This window comes from Meleagris gallopavo, chromosome 1 (assembly GCF_000146605.3).
Source record: "Meleagris gallopavo isolate NT-WF06-2002-E0010 breed Aviagen turkey brand Nicholas breeding stock chromosome 1, Turkey_5.1, whole genome shotgun sequence".
NCBI classification, from domain to species: domain Eukaryota; kingdom Metazoa; phylum Chordata; class Aves; order Galliformes; family Phasianidae; genus Meleagris; species Meleagris gallopavo.
Genome location: NC_015011.2, coordinates 31525501 through 31544122, shown reverse-complemented (window position 1 = coordinate 31544122; position 18622 = coordinate 31525501).

Here is an 18622-nt window from a genome sequence, read left to right as displayed (position 1 = left end):
AAAAAAATGTTCAAACACAACTAATTAAGAAAGCAGAGACAAATAACATAAGATTGGTTTCAATAACAGGGAATGAACAAAGGTACCAGAAAATATTTGCATTTCCTCTTCACAGCTGAGGAAAATTGTAACTGTACCTCTGCTAAACTCATGTTTAGTGGGTTTCATTAAAACAAAAATACTGTAGGGACCTCAGAGAAGACACAGAAAGTAGAAAAGGAAAATAGATCACAGAGGTGTGAAGAAAGAACTATAAGCTTAAAACTACAGAAATTGGCAAAGACTTAAATAGAACTTCCCCAGCAAAGGTTACAATGACACCTTCATCTTAGTACCTCATTGAATCTTTGGGAAGAACTGATGACTCTAATTCTATGATACTGCATTTTATTCAAGTGTTCATTTTAAATACTAGATGAAAATAATAGATGAGCCCAGATACACATCATTTTAAAAGAAAGTTAAGTTGCTTGATTATAGAAAATGAACTTATAAATATATATGGCCAACCCTGATGTCCAAATCTATTTGTCTTAGAAACTGTGAAAATAAATGTCATACATCTGGTTCAAAATGTCTTCAGATGTGTCTTCATAAAATGCAACAAAATAATAACTCCATAGGTAAAGAAGGAAACATGACAGTTTAATTTCTTCTTGTTGACTTTGTGGGTTTTCACATAATCATTTCATTCTAATGATGATTTTGTAAATAACTACAGAAATATACTCTTATTCTCATTATTACTGTTATTTGTGTATCTTTGGTTGCAAATGACTGTAGACAATACAGTAATGGAAAGGAAATGACAAGAGACTTTGTATTTGTCAGGTTTACAAAACAAAGTAAGAGTACATATTATACAGTGTACTGTTAATGTATTAAAGAAAAGTAAATTGTACTGTTAATATATTAATGTAAAATAATTGTAATTATACTAAAATTCAGTAGTAATAGCATCTTAAAAATACAGAACATCACTGCTACTCCTTGAAAAAAATCTCTTTTAATGTCATTCTCCTTACAACATTTCATGCTATTGGTATTGTGCAGTTTTTGTCTAAATGAACTCTGAATTTTTTTTAAAGTATTGCAGATTATTATCAATTACATACTCATGCTTCTTATTTCAATAAGGAATTTAAGACTGAGACTATGCCCAGAATGAGGTGCATCAACAGCAGCAGACATCTCCATCTCAGTTGGACAGAAGGGGCAGGTCTTTCTCCATGCAGTGCTTTTGCCTTTCAATCTAGTTCTGATTTTTGAGAATTAACGGGAAAGGTGCTCCACAGAATAATAACCTGAAATTAAGATGTGCTTATCAAGTCCTTTGTCATTGCAGATCATCACCTTCCTGTTTTTAGAAACCCATAGACATTGTATAGTAGTGTTAACCTGAGAAATATTCTGAATTTTCAAGAGCATGAGCAAATCCATGGGAAATATATACTAAGAAATCAAGAAAGTTAGGAGGGATGGATAAAATAATTTTAATACACTCAACTCCTTTGATGACCCTTTCACTGTAACCCTATCTAACAGGAACAAGCCTGGGTTTTTTCTGCATTGACAGATGCAAAGGTACTGAATCAAGTACATTATTTACTAACAAAGATGATAAGAGGAAAAGGTCAACTTTAAGTTCTGCAGTAACATCTAAGGATGCAGATCTAAGGAAAAATCTATCACAAGACCTTCATAACATATCTCCCTTTCTGAACACAGCCAAAAAGACTGCAGCTGTGCACAGATGGACCTGAGGAATGTGAGTGTCTGCTGTGCATGGGAGAAGTAGTGCTGTGCTGCTGCTTTCAGTGGCAGGCTGCTAGCACAAAACTCAATAAACTTGGATTATGCACAGTGTGTGAATGCCATATAAAAAGGTTTTTATGCTGTCTTGCTTAAAACGATTTCTGATCTGCACAGACAAGATGATGAAGATCAGCCTCAGCCACCTAGCCAAGTAATTTATTAGGAGCCTAGCTTTTGTGTAGAGTCTTGCTTGCTACTGTTTGTGAGTTGCTGCTTTGAGACTAAATCGTGAGGAAACATAATTTTAATGAATTTCCTCACCTATGTGCAGTTTCTCACCTCTATCAGCAGAGACAAATATTGGCCATTGAAGTGTATTTTTAATTCTTACATTAAAGTAAATCCATCTTGGAACTGAACAAATTGTTGCTGAATTTAATTTCCACTAAGCTGATGCATTATTTTCAAATAGCAAAGGGGCCTGATTTGTACTTACTGGGAAGCTCTAATCTGTTATAAGGCACTCTCTATAGATGTCATTATTTGACAATAAAAGTGGGAAAAACTTCCACGGTGTTTGCATTTTTAAAGACAGGCTCAAATAAAGTGTACTAATATCACTGTGGGTAAACTAAGAAAGTCAAAATGCATAGGCTGAAACTGGATGGCATTGCTCTGAGACTTAGTGATGACATTTCCACTGTATAAATCCTCTTGTCAAGGACAGAATTCACACGACAGATGCCTTGACTCAACATGTTTGGGAGACTCTGAATCTCTTGTCAGGGCAACTGTGAATTATTTTTGAGGAGGAAGAAAAAAGCAGATTAAAAGAAAGGGACAAACAGTGCTAAGCAGCAGTAAGATATTTATCTGAAGGGGATAAATTCAACCTCTTGCTACATGTGATTCACAGCAGAAATTAAAATGTTGGTCTCATTCAGTCTTTACAAGCAGAAAACCCATTTTGAGACATTCCAATAGGAAGGTTATTTTATGGGTAGTAGTGTTAATAGAACTAGTTACACTGCTGCTCAACTGACCTATGATTTGATTTGAATGATTATCATATTTCCAAGAAATTAGGAATGAATATTTGACTGCAGATCATTTTCTTGATGATGCAATTGTCTCATACTTTATTTGCATGTAGTTGCATTACGCACTGTGGCATTTTTTTGCTTATGTATGTACATAAATACAGCATTCTGATGTTAGCTAATAAAGTATTGAAGTGTCACCCAGTGCAGGTTTTTTTAATGTTCTGGCCATAATCCAGGAAAGCATTTCAATGGATGTCTCTAAGTAAATATAGAAGTGGCCTTGGTTTCAGAAACATAAAGTGAAGCTTTTGTTTGCTTCCTCTCTAAGATAGCTTTATTCTACAAATACCTTTGATCTCACCTCTCACGTATGATAAATCTAGACTTATTTTCTAGAACATCCTTATTTTGGAATTTGTATTTCACCCTTAAGGAAAAAAGATATCATCAGCAATTCAGCACATTATTGTTTTAAAAAGTTTAGAAGCAACTGGAACAGTATTTAAAGTCAAAAGGAAGTTAATTGTTACTTCGTACTGTTAACAGATGAATTTCTGTCTCTATATGCTACATTAACATGATATTACTTTGTTTCATAATGTTGTGAATGCACAGCTTGATATTAAACATTATTATGTTATATGATCATAGCTTTTTATCCAGGACTTTACTAATGTGATAATGGAATCTGCTAATAGTAAAAATATGAATATGTTATATAAGCTATAAAAACAATAAAAAGAACAAGTGCCAGGTACTTGAATAGAAAATACTATGAAATGATTGCTTACTTGGAAACAAATTTGAACCAAAAAATTCTACTAGGGCTGCTCCAAAAGTAATGCCTCCTATTTTATCATGTTTGCTCACAGTGTCAGAGGTGGATATTGGACAGTAGAGGCTGAACTCTCCCAACACTATCCCATTACATTTTGTTGCTGTGGAACACATGGCTGCAGAGGGGCAGTCTGACAAAATGACATCTGATATGGAAGTGTTTATGAAGAAAAAGTGAGTCATTGAATTGCTACTTGTAGAAAAAATGGCACCCATTGAAATTCATTGACGGTTCCAGAATATTTATGGAGATCAAATGGTGGATGTTAGCATACTAAGGCTGTGGGTGGTATTACACTCAGTAGTTCAACATAAAAATACAGGAAGTTGATCAGATCTAGTGAAATCATGCTGTTATGTCAAAGGAGGAAAATAGAAGATCAGGAGTGAGTGCAGGCTTAGATACAGAAATGTACTCGGTAGAATTAATTAACATGATCCTTTTTATTCCTAAGCAGTGAGTAGAAAATTTATTTTGTTCCATTATTCTTCTCAAAATCCATTGAGAACTGGGGAAAATACACTGTGATTTGTAGGATAAAGAAGAAAAGTTATATTTGTGCTAGAATCAGAAATATGAAGTATGTGACAACTTCATACTTGGAGCGTCCCTTTTGTTATGGAAACTACTGCATTTGTTTTTATTAAGTAAGAAAGATTATCTTTCATCTTAACAAATGCCTTGCTCTTTTACTTGCTAATGAGAAAAAATGTCTTCCATGGCAAATTTAGTTGCAAATTTTGTCAGTAGAAATGGCACTATTTAGCATACTTCTTTTCTAGACTTCTGTGCATTCAGGTTATTACAGATTATCATTGGTAGTTTTGTGATTATTTGTGATGTTATAGTACGAAGTTGGTAAATACAAGGGATAGACCAGAATTTTCCAGAGAAAAGAAAGCAGGCTTTTCTGTTTCCTCATTGTTTCAAGGACTGAGAAACTCTCATGATTTTAGAACTAAATTTCTGGGTAGCCAATCGGATAAGAGTATCCTTCTGGGAACAATTTGTTGCAAAGTCCAAATCAGTCAAATTAATTCAAAACAACATGCATTCCTATTTTTTATTCATGAGAGTGCTTTTCCTTTCCAAAGTGAGACCTGTTCATCCCCTATTAACTAATATTCATTGAGCATCGCTGCCTTTTCTCTCAAGTTAACTCAAAAGACAAAAACAGTTGCACAATCATAAAAGGTCTTTCTCCATATTTCCTGTGGCAAGTTTTCTATTTTCCGTGTAAAAATATATCTGACAAAGATTTCAATAGTCCCCTTATCTAGGTTCTTTACAGGAGTAAATTCTAGTTTCAGAATAGTTTCTCAGTCACCTATCAACTAAATATATTTAATTATTTATATCAATGAACTGCATAAAGATTTAAGACAATCCCTTGATGTGTACAAAGGGCAGACTTTTTCAGGAAATTGTCAAAATTCAATATTAATCTACTCATTATTTATACTATGTGGTCCCTTTCAGTCTAATTATCTAGGATTTCCCAAAATCAAGAGGCCTTAACACAGCTAGATATAGTGAAAGTCCTGATGAGAACATGGAAGAGTATATTGCAATGAATGATATGTTATTAAGATAATCCACAGACACTAAAAAATGTGGGAAATGTTGAGGAGTATTTAGTAGATCTATTGAGAAGTGCAAGTAAATGGAGAGATGGTATATACAATAATAATTAACAAAGTTTTTATAAGATTTCATGGTATTTGATCTACCAAGACTAAACACAAAAATTGTTTGTACTGATTGAAAACAAAAAGTGGCATATCTCATGCTGTGTTTTCTAAAATTTATGCTTATAATGCTTAAACCTTGCCCAGAATCTTCATAGCCTTATTTTCTAAAGTTTTATTTTTTTTACAAGAGGAGTTGTACAACTCCTGACATTCCCTCTTATTTTTCAAGCATTTCCTTTGATAAATGAGACCTGTACATGCTGTAAACCATTGACATTCTTGGTGGAGAATGCAGGCATCGATCCTGCTACCTCCCACACGCCAAGAGAGAATCATATGTCAACAGTTTACAGGCTGGTTCGGCCCAGTTCCGTGACTGGCGGAGCAGAGGGATTTTGCAAAATCCGCACCTCCAGAAAAGGAAAACGGGGGACCCTAAAATAATTAAAAATAACGGCAACGATCTGAGGAGAAACAAACTAATTTACTAAATATAGTATTGGAATGCAAGATAACACACCATGATACAATATAATTAGAATTGAAAGTAATAAATCAAATATAATGAGAGAATGTCCGAAAGGTGGATAGGCCTCACCATAATGCTGAGGTGAGATGCGCAGTCTGGCTGAGCAGCAGGGAGATAGGAGGAGAGCCGATGAAGAAGATTAGATGAAGAAGAGCAGACAAAGAAGAGATGCATCAGGTGACCTTGCCAGGAGTTATATCTCCTCTCTGACCGCAAAGCCCCCTGGGGAATGTAGTTCTTCTTCTCTTCCGGGCAGGTGCCCAGAACTTTTACCAAGAGCATTAACAGTGAAACTCCCAGTGCCCCACATGATGTTATGATGTGGAATACTGATAACTGATAATCACAAAACCATGTTGTTCAATATCTACTGCCATAGCACCAACATCCATTTCTGATGTTATGGGCTGACATAATAAGAGGCATTACTTTTGGAGCAGCCTTTGTGTATGTCCTTCACAAGCATGCATGTGAACAAAACCTGTTTTGTAAATGTCCTCTTCTGTTTCCAAAGGAAACAGTAAGGCAGAAGAAAAAATTGCTATGTCCTCCTTCAGACTTACATTTCAAACCTTGAGGGAAACAGCCATTTATGTTGAGGGATGTGTGGTCCAGAGCTCTGCCTTCACATGAGTCTACTCCAAAAGAGGAGTGTGACCTTCATAAATCCTTTTTTTCTATTACACACTCCCTAAAATGAATACACAGGTAGTATCAACAAGAACCTTTGGTTCTCTAGTTTCTGATAAGCTACAATATCAGTTCGACATATTTTGTTTTTTTTGTTTTCTGAAAAATTATTATTAGTGAAACTGAAAATGAAATATAAGTTTGTGACAAATAAGGTCAGATTTGCTCCCAAATATAATTTGTTCTTAGCATGCTGGTATTACTGTTATGGCTATTATGACATTTCTATGAATAAACAGTTTATATTATAAAGAGATCTGTTTCCATTCCAAGTAGTGATTTTTCATTTTTCACTAAAAAGAGTCAACAGAACGTGATTTACTCTTATTGCCTACTTTTTTATACTGTTTTTTTTTTGTTAGATACTCGCACACACATTCATACATATATAGAAATACATGTATTCATATATATTTTGAACTGCTTTGAATCTACCAATCTGAATCATGAAATTATATAACCATTGGAAAAAAAAAAAGCAAGCAGTTCTGTTGCATTTGAAGAGATTCAGCATACAAACTACAGTTATCATAATGAAATTTCATGACAGTGGAAACATTAGCATTTCAAATACAGTTTTAGAGGCAAGTGACACCTCTTTGCAGGGTGTTTTTACACACTTCTTTAATTTTTTTAAACTAAGTTTTCTGTGAAAATACTGTGAAAGAAATGAGTGCTGTTTGTGTGCAGTACCCTGGAATTTCTCTGTTCAGAACTCAAAAACAAATCAAAGAACAGACACAAAAGTTAAAGAGAAAGAAAATCCTGAAGTTCTTTCCATGTCTGAGTCTCTAAGGAATATGTGTTGGAATGAATAAAAAAATAGAGCTACAATCATTAGGTGATTTGATGGTACTTAAAGAGCAGTTACTGCAGATATCTCAAATTTCTGTAAAATTAGAAGATATTTAACCTGTATAAACTCAGAGGATAAACTAAACTATGCCTGATGGAAGATTTAGTCTTCTGTCATTATGAAAATGCGCTTCCTTTGTTTCAGCTGAAACAGTGTTAACAGAATAGCAATACCTTGGTTGCCACTGAATGATGGGAGCACGCTTGGAAGAGCCACTACATTTATACCAGGTCAACAAGGGGGCAGGGAGAAGCTAGGACATTGGCCTGAGTTAGGCAGTGGGTTACTCCATATCATGTGACAACATGCAGAAGGCTGTAGAGCTGTGGGGGGTTGGATGCAGGTGGGCCAATTCTGGGGGATTGTTTGGGCATCAGACAGTGGGTGATGAGACACTGCTTTGCTGGTGTCAATCAGTGAACAGTTGTGTTGTTATCTGGATGTTTATCAGCAGATGACAAGAAATTGCATAGAGTACATATATATATTTGTTATCATTGTGGTTTAGTTTCTCTTTTCCTTTTCTGTCTTAGTAAATAGTTTTTTTTCTCAACTCATGAGTTCTATTGTGTTTCCAATTCTCCCTTTCATTCCACTTCTGGGGAATGAGAAAAATGACTGTGTGTTGCTGAGCTGCCTGCCGGGTTAAACCACATTATTCTGTTTTCTGTTTCTAAATGCTCAGTGCAATAGTCTCAAAGAGATTATGCATAATTGAAAAATTTCAAACCATCTCTTTTTTAAATTTATAGGCTGTTCTGGAGAAATACATACTTTACATCCCAAACCTATAATAGTACTGGTTTGGGTTTTTTTGTTTGTTTGTTTTTCTGTCAAAAAACATTATATCTGGTATGATGAATAAATATTTTGCAGCAAAAGCATAAATCAGTTTTCTCTTGAAACATTCTGAGATTGTTGAAGACATATTTTGTAAAACTTACTAAATGTTTTTAGTTTTTCAGCTTGATCTAGTACATAAAATAGTCAAATTTCTGCTTGAGAAAGCAATTAATTGTTGCCTATAACCAGACATAAAATATGTGTTTGTGTCCAAAAACCCAGGAGTTCATCTTTCACTTCCCTATTTTGACTTAATTAACATAGAAGGAAATCCACAAGCTTGGCCAAGAGAGGAGCCACAGCGTGTATCCTACCTCTAAGAGGAGCAAGCCTGTGCAGCATGACAAGTGCCTAGAAGACGACAAATTATACTGAGTATGCTCACATAGAAAAAAACGTTTTTTAACTAAACACATTCTCATATAGAAATTTCAGAAATAATCACTAATTAAGATATAATGTTTTGGCAATAGAAAACATCTTTGAAGTTTGAATATTTTCAAAATGAAAGTACATGCCAGATTGGAAATGGACTGGAAATCAATCCCTTTTACTTGTGATTGCTAATTATTTCACGTCCTTTCTTGAAAAGAGATGAAATTAACATTCTATAGGAAATAAAAACTAATTGGAGATGTTTTTATCTTTTCTTTTTTGAAGGACAAGCTACTTCACTTTTTTTTTTACTAATTACTACCGTAATATCCAAGCATATATGCAGTTAGTTTCTAATTTAATGTATAACTTCTTTGTAATATCTTGCCTGCTTCCAGGCAAATCTTTCAAGTTCTGTGCCTGATTAGAAATAGTCTATAACAACCTGAAGAAAAGACTGTGCATCTTACCAAGAAAAAGTAAAATCCAACTAAGAATTGCTCACAGCTTCTTGAATCTTTATATGCAAATAACAGATGGAAGTTATATTTGAGTTTATTGCTTCTGTAGAAGATGTCTGTGACTACTAGTATTGCTATAAGATAGTATGCAATTCTTATACTGAAACTGGAGTTTCAGAGATAAGCACAGCAAATAATGTATATGAAAAGTCATGCCAACCTCTGTCACTATTCTGCTGACTTCATGAATGGAATACAAAATTCTACCATCTTTTTCCAAGTTACTCTAACTATATGGGTTGCTCTGAAAGTAATGCCTCCTATTTTCTCCATGGAAACTATAGCAGATACAAAGTATACAATGAAATTATTTGATAGAGCAAATTCTCAGCTACAAAACACTCTTTTTCAACATAATCATCACCATTAGCTATGCATATTCACTAACAATGAACAAGAGTCTCATGCTGTGCTCATAAATATCTGCACTAGCAGAGAGAGAAAAAATGGCTCCAGAGAGGCATTCTTTAAAATATGAAGTAGGAGGTTTTTTTTGTTTGTTTTTGTTTTTTATATTTTGTTTTGCACTTCTCACAAAAAGACATTAGCAAGAGAAAGGGATACTAATGCTAATGTGGATTTGTACATAAGCAGCAAATGATAAGGAAACATGAGTATATGTTTCCATCATGAATTTCCTGAGGGACTGGTAGGAAAAGAACATAGATGAGAGTCACAGGAAGTATGTATTAACTTCCTCAATATTCTCTTTGCAATAAAAGCAGCCTCAGCTGTGGGTGACAGCACTGGGCTACATATGAGATATATAAGACAAATACATTCTGTTATTTATCTATTCTTTGATAATTATTTATTTTTGCTTTTCTCTCATAATTGAAGACTGGGGGATCTTTCAATTAGCAAAGCTTTGTATGCACTCTTTTACTCTACGCAATTTTTATAAGTGTATTTTAAGAATGAAATCAAGGGTTTGACACAGAGGGAATCCAATTAAAAAAAACAAAAAAAAAACAAAAGTCTGTCCTCAGGAAGTATGTAACAGAGATGTTCGTCACTGAATTGCCGAGTTGGATTAGAAAGATCTTAAGCTCCATAGAACCTTTCCATGTAGATATTGTAATGTAACAAATTATCACGTATTTAAACTCCAGGCTGGGTAATGAGATTCAGTTACACATTTTTCTGTGCTTCAGCTGAGAATTTCAAGGCTGTCTGTGTATTGAGGTATTGATCTCCTCTTGACTACAGGATACTGAGGACTATAGGGACTTCATTAAATACGATATGTGTAGGAAAACAGTCATGCTTATAGATGGCATCTACTGGAATGGCACAGTAGAGATAAATTTAAGTTATGTAGCAATGCCTTAGTAGGCTGTAACAGTTATTAGCAGCTTCATAAAGTAAAGGTCTTATTTAACCCTTTACCTAAGGTGTGTGTTTTTTGTGTATTTTTATTTGTGTGTGTTTTCGTATTTTGTTGTGTTGTCATATTTTATTTTTTTTTAATTCTCTCAAGAAGCTAAAGGTATGGCTATGAATCATTTACGTGCCAACAGTTAGGATTAATAGCTTTACCTGAGACAAAGGAGCAAAGCAGGAAGCAAGACTATATGCCTGAAATTATTAGCAGAACAAGAACTAAATTTTGATGATATCTGTGATGCATTATCCATCATTATAAATTGGGAGAAATCCTTTTCGATGTTTATGACCTGACAGTTTCTATTTCACAGTTATTTATTTGGCTTTAAAAAACCAGAAGACATTATGGGAATACCACTAAATACATTTGCAATATTTTGATATGGGTTGAAAGTCATCTCATAATGTTACAGGATTGTTGGAGATACTCTTATCTATACCGATTTCTATGTTAAACAAGAAAAAGAGTGGTTAACTGTCTAGAAAGAATGTGAAAGTGGTTGTAATGATCACATTATGTAAGTATAGTTTGCAGCATCTGCTGGGTATGGTTTGGACCAAGGTGAATTATGCAATTACAAGATTATGGGATGGTCATTCTTGATGAAATTGTCCCTATGGAGAAATATGCTACTCACAAATGTAATGCATCCTGGATGGATCTTTGGGGACAACCAAGAAGAGGCCTCCTCTCTATTTTCTTTCCCAGGATACCTGCATATAACTGATAGTACAACTTTGTTCTGGAAATAGCAGATAATGCATGTCATGCAACTTCTGTTATATAACAAGCCACATCAGTAAAAGAAAGGGTAATGATATGATTGAACGATATGATATGGTATGATAATCAGTCATGAATTCAACAAAGTGATTTGGGTATTGGTGGGGATAGGGCAATAAAAAACAACCAAACAAAAATCTAATATGAGAAATCAAAGAAGTTTCTTACAGAGGTATCTAGAGAATGTATGGGAGAGTTATACTGGTGTGAGAGTATACGGAGACTATACTGTTGAATTATTGTTGTCTTTAATGCTCAATACAGGTGAGCTACTTAAATGCACACACAAGTAGAATGATGTGAAAATAAAGGGAAGTATTATCAGTGGATATTGCAAGAGCAAATGGATATCTGTGAAAAAAAAAAAAAGGAAAAAAAAAAAAAGAATTTGTAAATGTAGCGAATGAATAAAAGCCATAGTAAAAAGTAGAAGTATTAGCCTTAAAGGCCAGTATTGGCACATGATGAAGTTATGAACCTGTTTAGTCTGGAAATTTAGAAGCTGTCTTCACCACCAAAATGAAAAAAAACAACTCTAAAACAAACAAACAAACAAAAAGCTTCCTTAGACTGGTAAGTTGACTGTAATTAAAGGTTTCTATGGAGCTTTCATTAGTTTTTGAATGGCATCCTAGATGAGGGATAAATAGGAGCATTATAAATGAAATAGGATCATTACCAAGCCTGTTATGTTTTAACCTAGGTCCTTTGTACTGGGCACTATTCAGGATTGATGTTTTATGTTTTGAGCAGGTAGATGAGACAAAGTAGTTAATTTTCCATTGTTCATATACCTTTTAGTATATCAGAAGGTAAGATATTTTAGATTTAATATCTTGGTTTGAGCAGTGACTGACATGATAATAATAAGAGTAGATAGAAAATTTTAAGTTGCTTTATTTTTCAGCTAGAGAACTTACCATTTATGTCAGTCTTACATTAGGACTTCAGTGTTGATCCTTTCTAATAGCTTTTTACTGAAGTTATACTGAAAGTAGTGACTTATTTATCTCCTGTCGGGTGGGGGTGATGAAGTGGAAAGATGGGCCATGACATTTGCAGAAAGGTGATCTTAATCATATGGAGCTGGGAGTTTGACTTGATGATCCTTGTGGGTCTCTTCCAACTCACTATATGATTCTGTGATAATTTTCTGCTGTTGTCAGCATTTATATAGCCTCTGCAACAATAGATGTACAGAAAATGCGGTCTAATTTGTATAATAAAATTTTCTGTACTCCATAAAGATCAACATAATACAATGAGGCATAATTAACTTGGTACTTTAGGGGAAATTTACTTAAATATTTTCTTTTTGTTTTATATGTAGACGTAGTCAGATCTGACTGACCACTCATTTTTAATACTGCTGAAATATGCCACAGAGACTCTAAAAAATGTTTTTTCCTCTGCAGACTTTAAAGATCTGTATGCACGATGCAGTAACATGCAAGGTTCTCAAAAAGCATTCTGAAAGATCTAGCTGGTAACTTGGTTACCTGGTGTTCTTCAGTCTGAACTGAAGCACTTCTCAGACCACTGTATTTCTCCTTCTTTGCATAACAGTGTGTTTGCCATCAAAGTAAAACAATTTTCATGATGCATTCAATTGTGTTTCTTCTGAAATATTGCTTTTTTATTTCTACAGAAATACTACATTTCTGAAAGAGTGATCAGGCAATGAAATGGACTACATAGGGAGGTGATAGAGTCACAGATACTGGAGGTGTTCAAGGAATGTTTGGATTTTGTGTTGAGGGAATGGTTTAGTGAGAACTATTGGTGATAGGTGGATGGTTGGGCTGGATGATCTTTAAGGTCTTTTCCAACCTTGGTGATTCTGTGTGATTCTGTGATTCTGTGATACTGAAAATTCAGGAGGAGTCATTGAGATTCAGAGCACCAAGTTCAACAATTTTGAGAACATCATTTATAAGGATGCTAGGTGGCATTTTTTGACTATTCTTGAGGATTTTTGCTTTATGGAAAAGATGATCTTAGAATACCTTTAAAATTTAAAATTGATTAATTAAAGAAACACATATAAGAGCTGTCTCCGGGACAGATTCTCTAGATGGTGAGACTGTAAAATACTTTGTCCTGAAACAGTGTTATACTGTTATATATTGTTATATAGTCTCTGTTGAACAAACAGAGTCCAAATACTTTTGTATCGGGTATTCTTAATGTGAAAGGGCTATCTGGGAAATTGAATGGAAATTGTATATGTTATCCTGTTACATATTTTCTTGAGCCATTATATAATATTGATACAATCAATGAATACAGGAGATTCCAGTCACATACCTCTTCAGGTACTGCTGTTGAAATAATTCCATGACTTTATGCAGATATCTTGTAGGCAACAATTTGTAACAGAAAGACAAGCAAAAATTAGCATGAAATTTATCAATAAAAATACTGGTCAATGATTGAGATCTTTAATCAGCACATGAACTTTCTGCTCTGCAATCATAAACTAAGGCTTTTCACTCTCACACCAATGAAAAATCCTTGACAAGAAAAAGCTTGAATTTCTTGGCAATAAGAATTAGATGAAGATACACATAGATCTCTCTCTCCTTGAATAAACCTAGTACTGGCTCAGACCTAGATCTCACATTGTCACATTGTCAAGTTACTCAGACTAATCCCTTCACCATTCATTATAACAGTGAATTCAGCTGAAATGCACGTGGATTTTTACCATCTGAGGAGGAAAAGTGGAGCTAATGTTTCATTGACATATATTTTAGTACTATTTTTCTTGATATTCCCAAGTTTCTGTTACATACACATCAACTCCTTGCATCCTGGTATTCAGATATCTAGTCACCAGATAAAACATTCTGGAAAGGAATGTAATTTTGCTGATACTTTAAATTCAGTCTAAGATATTTTATTCAGGCATTTAGTATGTGCCACACACTTAAGATTCAAACAAACACTATTTTCTGCATGTCAAGTTAAGTTGCCAAGAAACATTTTACAAAGTTTGAGTGTGGACAAATGAGGTTTTCCACTTGAAACATGTGCACATACTTGGGGACATGCAAAAAGTTTGTGGAAGAGAGCAGAGTGATAAGAAAAGTAAGGTAAAGTCAGGAGATGCTTTCGTGATCTAACACTCCAGGATTGTGATCTGAAGTAGAAGAGAAGCACGAAGGATTTGTCTGTAATGCTTCTGGCAGAGAGATTATAACTATCCTGGGACTCGGCACTAGGAAACAGAAATATTGTGAATACCAAAAGGAATAAGATCAAGAACAGAACCTGCAAGAATTTCAGCAGAGAGTTTAGCACAAATATAAAACAGTTCTGTGCAACTTTTTTGAACTTGAGAATGTCTCTGGCATTGATGTTTTGTATAAGGAAAGGGAGTAGTTGTTCTCTGTTTGTCCTAAAAGAGAAGTTTGGGACTAGAGAGAAAAGCATATTGCCAAAACACCAGATAAACATGAAAAAAGACTATGATAACTGATCAAGGATTTGGTAGTGGCAGTGGAAGCAAAAATGGAATAAACTTTAGAGAAAATGCATCATTTTTTTTCTAGTATGGTTGTGCTGATGCAGTGGCATTATATAAAGATGATTACAGATGATGTGATAAAAGGCAGTAGGGAGCCATGAATAAAGATATCTAACGAAGATCATAAGCACATGATTCATCAAAAACAAGAATCCTTAGAAATGTTTTGGTTTTCAAACTGTGCAAGGCTTTCTTTAGAAAATGTACTTTTCAAGCACAGAACCTAATCAGTTCCCAGTTCACTTCAGTTAACAAAAGACATACTTCAATTTTCACTCTGGAAAGAGACCACATAGAGAAAAAAAATTGTTCTTTAAAAAATATCAATGACTTTGCTAAACTTTTTGAAGTTTATCACATTTCAAAAATGAAATGCCAGATTTCTACACAGTTTAGATCACAGCATACAAGGTGTTTTCATGCTGCAGGATAATTAAGCTACATATCCAGTTTTTATTTGCAGGAAGAGCTTCTGAAATTGTGCAGCAGTAATTAACAGAATAATTCTATCTGCTAAAACTTTTGGCTGAAAGGAGAAACAAAAAGGAGATAAAGTAAATGCAAATACAAAGTGCAGATGACTTTTAGAGATTCATTTAACCACGCACTAAAATTTGGAGTTCTAGATCTTACCCAAGAAGCCTCTAAACAGTCTTACTACGATTTTAGAAATGCATGGTAACTCTGAAAAAGTAATAAAAATATCCAATTACAGGATTTTTTATATTGCCTTTATTACTGTAGCACCAAGGCTGCATATGAATACAATACTTGTACAATTGTTATTACGGACCTGGCTGTATAGCTATGCTGATATTATCAGTACTTGTGTGATTAGAATAATGGTACTACACAGAAAAAGTAATTCCAGCTATCAGAGTCTACGGATATTCAGGATTTCTTGATAATGCAGTAACTTCAGAGCTGGATATGCAGCATGTGAGCTATAATATAGGGTGCACCATATAACCAGTGGGCTCGTGAGACTTGGATCTTCAGTAACTAAGTCTACTAACTTCAGTAACATCTCTGGAAAGCAGTTTTATTGACATGGTTATGTAAAATTTCCTTTCCATAACATAATTCATTATTTAGTGTGACATTGCTGCCGTTGATGTTCACAGAATATTTTCCTAGTCTGCATCACAAGGAATTCAGTTTGGTCTTTACACTGAGATTGCTGATACTTAGTGTTCCACGTTGAAATTACAGTTTTAGCTGTCTTTTTGCCTTCTTTTAATCTGGCTTGTCTTCTTTCTGGTGATTTTCAGTGCTGTTAACAAAGAAAAAATGTGTTCTGTTTATTTTTAGATAACATGGATAAATAAAGTTCAAAGTCTTATATAGAAATACAGGGCTTCTGAGAACATTGTTTGTATTATCTTTGGTTATTGTTCCCATTCAGAAATTTCAGGCAGTGCTTATACTTCACTAAGTCATGTAGCTGTAAAATCATTAAAAATAAGGGCACTATTGTTTTTCCTAGCCATTAACAAGTTGAAGGCAGTGATTTTGACTTCAGGTACTTTATGAATATTTCTGCTTAGGTTCTAAATCATGTAATCAGTTGCTTAAAAATATGCACTTCCTTTCAGACCTTTGCTTACATTTCAGATGTAATACACAGCATCTAAGTAACAGTATCATCATGATAAAACTGGTGGCTATTAAATTCTGAAATAACACATTTTATTACATTCTCTTAAAGAAAACCACAGAATGAAACGTTTAAACTAACTTTTGTGATGAATACATATAAGTAGAGAAGCTGTCACTGAGACTAAAGTCTTTACTTTTATCTCAGAGTTTTGGTATTAAAGACTACTTTGACAAGCAATAGTTAGGACTTGTGTTAAAGAAATAAATAATCCGAAATATTCAAAATAATGGAAGGAGAAAAAAATAAAAACAACTGAGCTCAGATTACTTTGTCATAATTAATCACAGACTTGTAGTCTCTACAACTGAGTAGTATTATCATGGACAATAGAGAGATAACAGCTACTGAAATGAAATGGATCATAGCTGTTGAGGGATTTGTAAATAATCAGGAGTGCTTTAAAGTGAGTCAGTCTCACCTAACTGAGACTCATTGCTGGCATCTCCAAGAAAAAAGAGAATGCTGAAAATGTTGAGCTGCTGCTTTGAATTAACTTTTCTTGTTTAGTGCAGGAGTTATTTCTGGAGATTATCAAAGCTCAGGTGATCTGTTTGCTCTGGTTGTCCATCATCTGTGATTGGAATCAAGCAATCAACACAAAATGTAAACTGCACTGCATTAAAGAGTTGGACAGCAAGATATTCATGTCCCAGTCAACTTGGTAAATCTCATTTTTCTGCCTCGAACAATGAAGGCTTTGTACCTAGGAGAGATCCCAGGAAATGAAGGATTTATCAGTGTCAGGGATCTTTGTTTTAATGCTTATCTACGTTAGTGCAAACACTTAATCAAGATATGCTACTCCATTACGAAACTGAGCTTACTCACACACACTACAGCATAGTCAACCTCTACATACAGACAAGCTCAGCCTGCTAAGGAGACAGAAATATAAAATGGCAAAAGACTTTGGAAACAACATTTCCTCAGTAATCACAGATTTTCAAGAGATTAACTGCAATGAATATGAATGGCCATGCTTCAACTCAAAGGAATACACAGATTTTTAAGATGGATATCACTTAGGACTCCTCACTTCCTCTTTTCTTCTGCTCTGTGAATTTTGCTTAACACTTTGAGTTCTCAGCTATGACTGTACCTATTTCTCCTTTGGGCAAAAAGAAATGAGAGGAAGAGGGAAATGTTGGGCTTACGATACTTCACCCACACTGCTTTTTATGTAGTTGAAAGTAGAAGCTGATGTAACTCCTGCTTCCTGTCCTTGTACTGTATATCCCATCTCAATTGCAGTGATGGCTCTATTGTTTTTTAATTTGGGGGTGAAGGGTTGATTATGGGTAAGGGTTGGTTTTGTTTGTTCATTTGGGTTTCAAAACAATGCCTCACATTCAGTGAACTGAAGCGATAGAAAATTTTTAGATTTTTTATAGGTTTGAATGGTGTTTTTTTCTGCTGTTTTTCTCATCCAACAAGCATATTACAGAGTTCCAAAAACTGCAGAGCTCTCAGAAGATATGCAGCAGAACTGGCAGTTCCACTTTGGCAGCCATGAGACTCGTTTATCTTTAGCCACACTTTGAATTTTCATTTTTCTTTTTTCTCTACCACATACAGAAAATTTGACCTTCCCAGAGGAGGATCCAGACTTATGCTACAGCGCTCAGCTCCTCTTTTAAAGAGAGAGGAAATAATAGAAAATAACTGTAGGAAATAATAAGAAATGTCCAGTGCTTCTATTCTATTGGGATCTAGATCCACCTAAGGAAATAATCATAAAAAGTCCTGCGGACATAAACACAGGGTGTGCCACACTCTAAGGTCTTCTGTATGAACAGGCTTTTTTACTCCTTCTCTCAGAATTGAACTGTACAATGGTGTGGAACACAAAGGGGAAAAGAGAAGAGGAAACCTAACTGTAGCTGATGGCAGGTGACTCTAGTTCTGTCTAACAGACCTGACCAGTGTGCCCCTTGAGAGGTTTGTAAGTTTAATTGGAACACGCCACAGTCTACCATGTTACAAAACATACATTTGAGGGTGGCAAGAGCAGTAACAGGAGAAAATATAGCAAGTATATTGGAAGAGTCTGTCCAAGAGGGCTAATTCTCCCAAACTGAACATACATGCATATCGAAGAGAAACATTTAGCTCTGTCTGGAGA